The following is a 12,710-nucleotide window of genomic DNA, read 5'->3' as shown; positions in this document are numbered from 1 at the left end:
AAAGAAAAGGGTGAGTTGGACAAACTTGTCTGTGTGACAACGTTTGGGTCACATACTAACAAGTTCAGGCAGATCATCTTGAAGAACTCGATTCAGAAAAGGGGGTGGTGATGAACAGAGTGTCTGAATTAAGCAGACCACTCTTACCCAGTCCAAAGATCAGGGCTTGATCCATCACCGTTATTTATCTAACTGCACCATCCCAGCTCAGAACCTGGCTATATGCAAATCAGTCTGTCCCTGGCCCAGTGCATCAGGGAACAGGGCAGACTAAACTACCAAGATATGATACACGTTAAAGGGTCATTGACAATCATAGTAGGACAAACAGTGTGGGACCCTTAGATACCTTGCACGCAATCAAAAAGTAATTGTCCCCACAGCCATCTGTGGCCATCCCCTGAGTGTGTTCCACTTTGAAAAACTTGAATTTTGCACAATGATAACCCTTTTAAATTATAGGGAACAGGCTATCACTTTAAACATAAAATACATTACCCATAAAGCATCATAAACAATAGAGGGAGCTTCCTGTTCTGCTTGGTAGAACGCGTGGAACACATGACACTACGTCTCCCACCCGTTCAAAATTACAAACAAACGAACAGCGGGTCCACACAGACCGCACTGGAGGAGACGCCATGAGGAATCTAGCTTATCTTTACTGAAAGGTGAGGAAACTGAGATAACGTGTGGCCAGCTGGCACTCGTCACACTGAAAGTGCACAGAGGGTTTAATACAAACTTTTTTTCCCCCTCTTTCTCGAGCTAGCGCTAAAATAAATAAATCGGAGGACAGCGGCGACCTTTTTTTTTTTTTTTTTTTTTTTTTTTGGTGTAAGAAGTTTATTTGCACTTAATTGACATGTAATAACATACACTTGTTGCGCCTACAACCATCTTTGGCCGGCTGTTCGCATGTGTGCCCGAGTGGGCTCGCTGGGTATTAATACAATAAAAAGGAAACAAAATACACAGCCCATCAGCCGACATCCCAAGGACCGGCGGCGTGTTGTAATGCAGGCATACTGGTAGTGCCCAGTGCTAAGATCGTTCGTCACAATGCCAGTGTTCTTACTTTTTTGGTACAGTTTTCTCCCAACTTTACTCAATTTAACTGTTCATGAACCGAACTCAGTAGTGTCCATTGACATTAAATATTCTGTGTCACAGCATCCTCCCTCCCGATCCGTGTCTCGTCTTTGTGTACCTTAGTATAACCCCCTTGTTGCATGTCAAGCACTTCACCATTATGATAACATAGCGCAGGAACCCAAGCATAACATTCTCTGAAGTGTAATCACGCTAAAGCTACCTAACGCTGTAGAGTAAATGTTACACCCCTCCGCGTGATGGACCTAATTGTCATCACTCACTTCACGTTCCGCCCCGTGCTGCGTTACATATTCCCTGTAGTATTCCCAATAGTCCCTGGGCCTAGAACTGGCTGGGAGTTCTTCTTCATACGTGAGCAGCGTATCATGGCAGTATGCTATGTCCTCCAGCCAGCTTTTAAGTGTGGGGCTTCTACTACTATTCCAGTGCAGGGACACCCTTCGTTTGGCCAACAGTAACGCCACTGCGCAGAACTTACGTTTCCGTGCCCTGAGCTGTGGCTCGATACCTAAGAGGCAAATCCTGGCTTCACATAGCAGGGAGGTACCCAACATCTCATTCAGTGTTCGCATTATCTGCTCCCAGTAGCCCGCTACTTTACGGCAATGCCACGCGAGGTGCATGAAATCTGCCCCCTCTTGTTTACACCTCTTACATCTGGAGTCCTCCTGCAACCCATACCTGAATAGTTTTTGAGGCGTGTAGTACACTTGATGCAAATATTTGTAATGTATTAGCCGCAGGTTTCCATTCGGTGTCAGCAAGTTGGTCAGCATACAAGCAGACGCCCATTCTTCCTCAGTGAGTGGTGTTACTAGGCTTTCACTCCACCTCTGTCTAGCCTTATCAGTTCCCCCGCCTATCGCTCCCTGTAGGCTCGTGTATAGTTTGGACACTAGGTGTGATGCCGTGGGTGTGGTGAGTAGGAGTTGCAGGGGCGCTAGTGATGGCGGTTCCTCTGGGTGTGCTGGGTAGTGTTCCTGTAGGGCCCTCTGCAGCCTATAGTAGTTGAACTTGAATAGTGGGGACGGGTTACTGATGTATTGTAATGCATCTAATGGTTGGAACGCTCCGTTCTGGTATAGGTCTCCCATTTTGTCTATACCTGCCCACTTCAATAGATTCACGCCTGCTGGTTCGTGTGTGACAGAAATATGTGGGTGGTGAGCCAGCGGAAGAGCTGGAGCGTACAGTGGGAGTGCGTTAGCTGCCTTGCCCATCAGCCTCCACGCCTCCGTTGTGGCGTCTACAGTGTTTATATCTCGTTCGTGCAGTCTGGGGCGTTTGTGTAACAATATGTTTGCCAGTGGTATCGGTTGGGCGTCGCCTTCCTCCACCGCAACATGTGTGAGGAAGGGAACCTCGTGGTGCCAGTAATGCGCAAATTGCGCCTGGGCGCATAGGTAGTACAGGTAAAAGTCTGGCACCTTGAATCCCCCTTTCGCATATGGAAGTGTCATCGTGTGCAATTCCATGCGAGCTTGCTTCCCGGCCCAGAGCAGACTAACGACCAAGGTGTTGATGTGTCGAAACACTGCCGCTGGCGGCTTGATTGGGATATTATTGAAAAGGTACAGAAACTTGGGTAGGAGCACCATTTTCACTATGGCGGCCCGGTCCGCTAGGGATAGCGGGAGTTTGTTCCAACGCTTTACGTTATCCTCCAGGGACGCAATTGCTCGCCCATAGTTCGTGCGAATTACTACTTCGGGGTCCCTGTGAAACCAGACTCCCAGGTATTTTGTAGGGTCGTCCTGCCATTCAAGTGGGTAATCTAGGGGCGTAGGTCGCGTGCTGTCAGTAAGTGCTATGATGAGTGATTTGTCCCAGTTTATCTGTAATCCTGAGTGGGCCCCGAACTTAATGTACTCCCTCAGTAGTGGATTCAGGTTTAGCGCCGGCTCCTTGACATAAAGCACCATGTCATCGGCGTACAGCGATATGTGAATGGGGCGTGATGGCATCTGTATGGCCGAGTAGTGATGGTGCTGCCTAATTTTACAGGCCAACGGTTCCAGTACCAGCGCAAAAAGCATTGGTGATAGTGGGCAGCCCTGCCTAGTGCCTCTGCATATCTGAATAGTCTCTGAGGTATGCCTATTTATGCGGATTCTTGCCGAAAGGTTGGTGTATAACATTGATATCCACCCAAGGAACATCAGGGGGAACCCCATGCGCACCAGAATTGCCTGAATGAAAGGCCAGCCTATTGTGTCAAACGCCTTGGCAGCGTCAAGAAGCACTGCTACTGCTTTCGTGTCAGGGGACAAGTAGTGTGACAGTGCGAATAGGGTGCGAGTGTTGTGTGTTGTAGCTCTGTCAGGAATAAACCCAGATTGGTCCGGCCTGATTAAGAGAGGCATAAGTGGTTTAAGTCTTTCGGCAAGTAGACTGGCGATTATTTTAGTGTCTACATTCAGTAAGGACAGAGGGCGGTATGAGTCGCATTTGTTTTCGTCCTTGCCCGGCTTTAGGAGAGCTACCAGCAAGGCCTCCCTCATGGATGCAGGGAGAGTTTGGGCCTCATGGGACGCGCCATACAGTCTCACCAAATGGGGAGCAAGCAGGTCAACAAATTCCTTGTAGAATTCTGACACATAGCCGTCAGGACCTGGCGCTTTGTTGTTCGGCAGCCGCTTGATAGTGTCTGTTACCTCTTCCACCGTCACAGGCCGCGCCAAGTAGGCCCTGTGGCCATCGGACAGCCATGCCAATTCAACATCTTCCATGTACGCCAGTAGCTCTGTTTGTGTGGGCGAGGGTCGTGCCGCATACAGGGCGCTGTAATGTGCCATAAATTCCTTCAGTATCTCCTGGATACTAGTCGCCATTTCCCCCGTGTCCCTACTGATGGCCGTTATATTTTGAGGGGCCCGCCCTGAACAGATCTTGTCTGCTAGTGCCTTGCCTGGACGGCCTCCCTCTCCATAGCGCCTAGCCGTGGTCCTTTTTGTGGCATATCGGAGTTCGTCCGAGGCAAACTGTCTGTGTTCAGTCAGTAGTGTTTGTATGTTACCCAGGATCGCAGTGTCCCCTGTGTGTGTGTATCTGCGCTCCAGCTCTTGTATCGCCTCTTCGCGAGTTCTAAGTTGCTGCCTGATGTCCTTAAGTATGCCTGAGGACGTGCTGATGCATACCCCCCTGAGCGTGGCTTTGAAGGCCTCCCACAGCAGACTTGGGTCGTCAGTTGTCGGGCCATTTAATTCAAAGTAGTCTACGATCGCTGTGTGTATAGTGGTGGCGTACAGTGGATCCTTCAGGGCCGTCGCATTAAAACGCCAAGTGAATGGCGGTGGTTCGTAGTGCGGAATCTCGATCTTCAGCAGAACTGGGTTGTGGTCTGACAGTGTCCTGGGTGGGTGCGTAATGTGTTTGACCCAAGACAGCATTTCTCGTGTGCCCAGCCAGTAGTCTAGTCGTGCCCAACTATTGTTTGCTGCATTGATGTGAGTCGCTGCCGTGATCCCGGGGTTGCCATCCCTCCAAATGTCAGTCAGTTGAAGGTCCTCCATCGCCTGCCCCAGCATATGACGTGCATTGCCATGGTGCTCAGTGGTGTGTGCCGCCCTGTCTAAGTGGTCTTGTAGTGTCACATTGAAGTCTCCCCCCCATAGCACATGGTCTGCATTTCTTTCTGAAAGTTTCTGCCATTGGCGCCTGAAGAACCCAGGGTCATCCACATTGGGACCGTAAGTGTTCAGTAGTAGGATCTTCTGTCCCCTGAGTTTCCCTTCTACCATTACACTTCTACCTTCCTGATCCCTGTCGACACTTGTGATGTCAAAGTGAGTCCCTTTACGTATGAGGATACTGACTCCCCTGGAGTAAGTGGAGTAGTTCGAGCTTGTTACCGATTCCGCCCACCTGTTTCCCAGGGTAGGTGCGTGAGTGGGGCTCATATGTGTTTCTTGCAAGAACACTAAGTCTACATGTAACCTGTCTAGATAGGCAAACATTTGTCTGATTTTCTTCGGGGTGCCCAGCCCCCTGACATTCCATGTGAGTAGAGCCAATTCCTTAACTCTCGACATTTGTTCCCGTGCCCATCATAACATATCGACTTAAGTGGGACTGTCTTGTACGGCAGTAAGTGGACAGTACATAGTGGATCTCATGATGCATTTCGCCCGCCCAGTTAGTGAAATAGAGGTTAATACCTGTGTGTTCTGGTACGGTCAAGGAGTTCGCCATGCTTCTCAGACACAGAATTAGTGATTCGGACATTCCCTTTCCCCCCTCTAGCCCCCCACCCACTTCAGCCCCCAAACTTTGCCAAAGCCATCCCTTAACAAACATAACTTTCTTTCGAAAACTCAGTATGGGGCGCACCCTCTTGGGGGTGTCGCCAGATACACACAACTCCATCCACGTGGTGGACGTGGGCGGACGCTTCTAACGACTGCAATGCCGTGTGCAATTTCTTTCACCCATTTTCCCCTCACCCGCCATTCGAGGGAGAGGTGCGGCTTCCGGTAACAGTAAGCCGTGCGTGCTGCCATTTCCCAGTGTTTCTCGCCCTAATAAGTTCGAGGCAGTGTTGGCAACAGCGTCCGGCATAGAGGCCTGCTTGCGTTCGCGGCCTCGATAACACAGTCATTACCAATTCGGCCTTGCGGACACCTGCCCTTTCAGTGTCACAGTGCGTTCATCAGCGCTCACCAGTCGTGTACATACTCACTGTGTGGTAGTGTGCCTCAGGGTCTCCTGTCCGGTCAACTAGTTCGCTGGCCCTCTAGTTCCTCTCATGTCGGTCAAGAACCCCAAAGCGGGTCAGCGCTGGCCGCCCCAAAACACCTGATGACCAACGCATTCTTCCGCCTGCATCTGAACGCATCCAAGTATCTTGTTCGCTGCTCCTGTTATTCCACATCGCTGGTCGATTCCGCCCTGTTCTGTTCTTTCCGTCGTTTCCCTTGCTGCTTGACGAAATCATAAGCCGCCTGGACTGATGTCAAAATAACCGGCTTGCCCAAGTTCGTGACTTTCAGTTTCGCAGGGTACAGCATCGCGTACTCCAGTCCCAGGTCCCGCAGCTTCTTCTTGATCGGTGCGAACTCTTTCCGCGCCTGCTGTACCGCCATGGTATGGTCGGGGTAAAACTCCAGAGTGTTCCCCTGATGTGTGATCGTACCCATTTCCCTGGCGAGTCGAAGGACTACGTCCCTGTCCCTGTAGTTGAGTGTTCGTGCTATGATCATTCTTGGGGGAGCTCCCGGCTTCGGAACAGGTGCCAGGGAACGATGGGCTCTCTCGATCAGGAACACCGGCGACAGTTTGTCCGCGCCAAACAGTTCTTTCAGGAGTGATTCGATGTAGGTTTCCATCTTTCCAGTGTTGGTGGATTCCGGCAGGCCTGAGATTCGGAGGTTGTTTCGCCTGGACCTCGCTTCCTGGTCCTCCACCTTCGCTCGCAATATCTCCACCGTTTTCTCTAGCCCCTCGTGTTTCTTCGCTGCGGCTTTATTCTCATCCTCTATGTCGGAGATACGCTGTTCCGCCTCTGTTAGCCGCCCATCGTGTTGTTCTATTTTGGCCGCCATGCTATCCACCCGCTGTACCACATTATCAAGTTTACCGTTCATTTCTTGTAGGCTCTGCTGGATTGCGCGGAGCACTGATTCCATGGCCGACCCCTCTGCCAATACCCCGTCGCCTTCGGCTTCAGGAGTGGTCGCCGCGTTTTTTGGCTGCTTCCGCGCTTCAAAGGGGAGCTTGGACTGCTGTTTGTCCGGTTTTCCCATGCTCCGCTGCCTGCAAGGCGGGGTGAGGTCCGTCGTGTGCGAGTCGCAGGTCGTACGAGTACTTTGTCCCGCTGGTGTCTGGGCCCCCCACCTTGAGGTGCGTCTACTCATCGACCCGTGTGGTGGTCAGGAGCGTCGCTGTGGTCGCCGCCCCGTCGTGGGGTGGGTAGGGCTGGCGGTTGTAGCAGGTTCCCTCCTGGACCTCTGGGTGTCGTTCTGCTGTGGGGTGCTACTCGCGATGTCAGCGTCTCACGGGGGTCCCCTTGCGGTCTCGTGCCTCCGGTGCCTGTCTCCCCCTACTTGCGTGTGTACAGCCGTGTGGCGCGTAGTACAGGTTGGGCAGCGTTCCGATTCTAATCGGAGCAGTCCATCAGCAGGCGCTCCCCGCGTGCGTGCATTCCGCTTCCCGCTGGTGTGCTGTCGGGTTCCGTGGTCACTTTTCGCCTGCCCCTGAGGCGGGTAACGGTGCCGGTCCCGTGCGTTTCAGCGCCGCCGCCATTTTGGGTTTGCTGGAACGCACCGCTCTTTGCTGCGTTGTACTCCGTAGAGGCTCGTTATTGCAGCGCCGCAGCTCCGCTGTACCCTCCACCTCGCCAGTCTTCCCATCTACGTTCGTGTCATAACTCACGGTGGCGGGCAGGCGAAGCTCTCCGTCAGCGCCGGCGAGGACTTGGAGCGGCCATTTTGAACGAGCTCCGGGAGTTCTCCGCTTTTCCGCTGATTACTCGCGGTGTGTCAGTCCGGCAGCTACCATCTCCGCACCAGCACGTCGGCTATACCTTCCGACATCCGATTTTGTGTTGTGGTCGGGTGTATCGGCTGTTGGGACGGGTGAAAGGGCCGGTAATAACGCGTCCGCCCGGCGGAGCCGACAGTTCAGCCAGCCATCCCGCAGTGCGCCCTCTAGCGCCCCCCCAGGACAGCGGCGACCTTCACTGTAGTTCCCGCTATGGACACTTACACGCCCTGTGAAGCTAGTCTTTTGAACGCTTCGTACTGGTGATTAAGACATACATCACCCAACATTAACCCGACAAAGTAATTCATATTTAACCTGTTCCTTGCCATCATGCCCCATATTGTATAAGAATTTATAATAATGACACATGAACGAGTTGATTCAAAAACACTATATTTTGTTGCAGAACGGTACCCACAGCTTTTACGACATTAAGTAGGCCAGCGCTACTTTGGCAAACCCGAAGGTACGTTGCCTCCAATGATGAAATTTATGTATAATTACTTCTTTAAGCGGATTGAGGAATTCCACTAAAAAAACAGTCTCCTATGGAAATGATTTATCCTGCCCTGAAGAGAGCCCCGTAATTAAAATACCAGGACTTGAAACGCGTCAAGGATCCGTTCACCCTTGAATGAACTGAATAGGAATGATTAATCATGTATACATTAATGATTTTCATTGCAACCATTTTGCTTGTAGATGCATTTAGTTGTTTAACACGTAGATATATGTATAGTATAATCTATGTTTGTGCTTACACTGTATAATTTATGTCTGTGTTCACGCTGTATCATAATAGTTTGGCATACTGTCTAGTTGATAATGTACTCTTTTTTTGCAAATTCACGACCCAAAAAACTTTATTTAAATGGAATAAATAAAAGGCATACGTAATTGCCAGGATAAACTTATAAGGTTCTGTTTATCTTGTTTCACATCAATAATGTGTTAAAATAATAGAGGCATAGGTCAATTTTCATTATTTTTATAGTTCATGGCCCTACCTACCCTCTAACCCTCAGGGCCAAACCCCTTCCTTTGTTTATATTCCTGGCATTGTGGTGGGCAGTGCTCAGTGCACCACCTGCCACAATGCCATTAATGCAGGATGCGCCCAACATTGTGGCAGGCACATCCTAATTGCCTCCACGGGACCCCCGCCCTTATAGCGGGCGGTCCCGTTTGTCCGCCCTCCATCCTAATGACCCCCTTAATTTCTACAGGATTTTTGGTTTTGATAGATTGTTTTTTGGAAAATGTTGGCATTTTTTTATATTTACAAAAAACGTACTGTTCATGATTTTTTTCTTGGGTTTCCTCATTTTGGATTTCAAAGCATTTCAAAAAGTATTTGGACTTGCCTTATGATTGGATTGCATATTCATAGAAATTTCAAAGTCAATTATTACTTTTCTAGGGCTTTTGTGAGATGTTTTTGATGTCATCACTGATAGAAATTCAGTGTATGTTGAGGATTGTTTATCAGGTAGTAAACTGTATATTAAGGGAATTACTGTAATGTTAATGTATGCGTGGACAGTGTATATTTGGTTGAACGGATGGGGCGTGCTTTTAAATGTTCCATCCATCATCCAAATATCACTGGTTTCTAATTATACTACATTTTTTGCTGTGCTGAAAATTAATATTATTTTTGGAGGGTTTTTATTATCATGCAGTAGGAAAGGTTCATTTGAAGAAGTAATAGAGAGTTCAGGTGGAATTATAATGTCTGAGTATGTTTGGGGTTTTACTCTTTGTGGGTTACTTGTCTGTTTTTGACGTTGTATAATTCTTCTCAAATTAGGTATTGTGGGCATACTACTTACAACATATGTGGGTATTTGTTGTGATACCTCCCTTAAAAGTGAACCACAGGGTTCATTGGAGGTGGATGCAATATCTTTAATTTCATTTATTCTTTCGCAAACTTCAATCTCCATTTCAGAGGCAGAGTGGTTATGGTCTGTGGTTTTTAAAACAGTGTCACCAAGGGTAACCGCTCTGCCTGTGCAATGGGTTGAGTAATATTGCACACACCTCCAATGATATCTGGGTTGAGATAGTCTCTCCTTACAATAAACATACCCACTATAGTTCAGTAGTCTGTTTCCTCATTTGCTTTGTAGGTAATTAGCTTCTTTGGATGGAGCTGCCTTTTTTTTCCTGAAAGGAGAAGAAAAAAACATTAATGTTATTTATTTTAAAATTAGTGAGGTATACCTGTTTAGAGGGAAAATGAAAGTATGTTTATATATTTTTCACAGTTGACAATGTATGCATTTGCAATATTTTGTTATTGTTTTTCATTTGATGCATCTCTAATTTGTGTTGTATTTGGATATCAACAATCCTGCTTTATTGGGAGGGAGAAACATTAGTTAGTTGTATAGGGAAATACATTACATTTTCTTACCTTTCTATTAGATCTTGTAATGTTCTTTACTTTTGCCAAATTAGCTGTTGTTGTTTGCGTTTCAAAAAGTTATAGACTTTTATTAGGTATTTGTATTTTATTGTTGAAGTTTCCTTGTGAGGTTAACATAGTTGTTTAGATTAGTTGGTTTGTGTTTTTGTTATTTTACCTTTAGAAAATAGTTTTGGTTGTTTATTCCATTATTTAGTTTTTTGTGGTTGTTTTGTGGTCTCTAAAAGATGAAAGAAAAATAATGTCAATGTTTGAATTGTTGTTTACATAAGATCTGTGAAATATAATGGCATTTCTTTGGTTAAGGAGAAGTACTATTCTGTTTTATTATTATATAAAACAACATTTTTCATGGTATACTTACCTTTATGTTTTTCTGTGAACATTTATAATCAAGGATAATAGATTTATTTATAAGTTATATTTTTTTGTGGAAGAGAACATATTAATTTCTGGAATATAATTTCTGTATAGTTTTAAAATGATAATAATTAGTGATGTGTTAATTACCTTGCTTTTGTTTTGTTTTTTCGTATTTTAAAGTTTGAAAGCTGAAAGAGATAAATTCACAAGGTTAGTATTTTATTTTGATAATGTGTTTTGTGTTTGTTTTTCGTTTTTTTTATAAAGTGTGTTATATTTGAAAGAATTACCTTGGTATATGGTTTTGCTGCTGTGCAGTGTATTTTGTTATTTCTTTGTTGTGATCTTTTTGACTTCAGATGTTGAATTGAAGTAATCTGTTGATATAAAAAGAAAATTAGAGTAAGAATAGTAGTTGTAACTTTTTTTAATTTTGCATGTTTTCTGAAAAAAAGCTGTTCTTGGAGTATGAATGAATGCATGAATGAATGAATGAATGAATACTTTATTGTTTGGTTACTCAAAACCATTACATTAAAAACCAGGATACAAAATTGCAAAAGTTAAAACCGGAAGTGTGTCAGCGAGCGAGTCTTTTTGGTAGTTCCCAGGGTGCTGATGGGCACGGGGAATAGTGTTCATGGGAGACAGCCCGACGTGCGTCTGCAAAGTCTCTATTCGTGTGTGCCCTGGGTAGCCATCAGCTTGGACCGTGTCTGATGGATAAACTTTCCAAAAGAGGCCCTCTGTTTTACCATTGTCAGTGTATATAGTTGGTAGATCGCCTCCTTTACAGTGCGTATCCCCATTTGTCTTAAGATGGGCCTAAGGTAAAGACTGCGAGCCGTACGCAGGTCCGGGCAACAAAATAGAAGATGGGCCAATGACTCATTTGTACTTGCAGAGCCTGCATTCCCCAGCTCCTGATCCAGCCTGTTCAAAAGCATATAGTTCTTTTAGGGGCAGGGTGTGTAGTCTGTAGCCTAAAATCTTGTGAAGGCCTACACGGCCCACGGCCAGTGTAAGATGGTGTTTGGGGTTATGCACAGGATGCGGCAGGCATAGGGACTCATGGAAATCTCTTTTTGCCAGTGACTCCAAGTCCAGTTCCCGCAAACGTGCGCGTACTTGTTTTTTAATTGCGTTTTTAATGGTAGTGTAATTTACGTGTTCTGGGTCCCAAGACTCGGTGGCAAGATTGAGAAGGTCCTGTGCCTCATTAAGAGTGGCCGACCAGGGATTCCCAGGTTCCGTACCAGGGATTCCCAGGTTCCATTCTTGGAGTAAGAATATTTGTTTTAATCTAATCACTATCCAGCATTTAATTTTCTTACTTAGTTGTATGTGAGAGCATTACCTTGTAATATGAATTTTCTGTTGTGCAGTGTAGTTTGCAATTTCTTTGTTGAGTTGTTGTTTTCCTTTGAGGATGTATTGTAGTAATCTGTTGATATAAAAAGAAAATTAAAGTGTGAAGAGGAGATTAAACATTTTAACATTATGCATGTTTTTTTTTATAGAAGCAGCTTTTGGAGTAAGATTGTTTCTTTTAATCTCATCACTATCCACTTTTTTTTGAGTTAAGCATATTTTTGATTAGGTATTGGAAGGTAAATATAGTTGTATTATGCACCTTTTAGGAATCTGACATCTTTTGGAGTTGAAATATTTATTTTACCCTAAGCACTATCCAACACTTTCCATTAGGCAAGCATCTTTTGGAGTTAGAATAATTATTGTATACACTGTCCAGCACTTTCTCTTAGGCAAGTGTATTTTTGTTAGAATAGTCATTTTAACTGAAACACTATCCAGCATTTTCTCTGAGGCAAACACCCTTTGGAGTTGGAATAGTAATTTTAGCATATTACTATCCTGCTTACAATCAAGCACCTTTTGGAGTTAAAATAGTAATTTTAATCTAAGCACTAGCCAGCCCTTTCTATTAGGCAAACATCTTTTGGAGTTGGAATAGTTATTTTAACCTACACACTGATAAGCACTTTCTCTTAGGCAAGTGTATTTTGGAATAGGAATCGTGTTTTTTAACCTAAATACTATCCAGCATGTTCTCTGAGGCAAACACCCTTTGGAGTAGAATAGTAATTTTAACATACTACTATCCTGCATATTTTCACAATCAAGCACCTCTTGGAGTTGGAATAGTAATTTTAATTTAAGCAACTATCCAGCACTTTCTATTAGGCAAGCATCTTTTGAAGTTGGTATAGTTATTTTAACATACACACTATCCAGTACTTTCTCTCAGGCAAGTGCGTTTTGTAGTTAGAATAGTTATTTTAACCTAAACACTATCCAG

This window comes from Lissotriton vulgaris, chromosome 6 (assembly GCF_964263255.1).
Source record: "Lissotriton vulgaris chromosome 6, aLisVul1.2, whole genome shotgun sequence".
Lineage (NCBI taxonomy): Eukaryota > Metazoa > Chordata > Amphibia > Caudata > Salamandridae > Lissotriton > Lissotriton vulgaris.
This window is presented reverse-complemented; position numbering follows the sequence as displayed.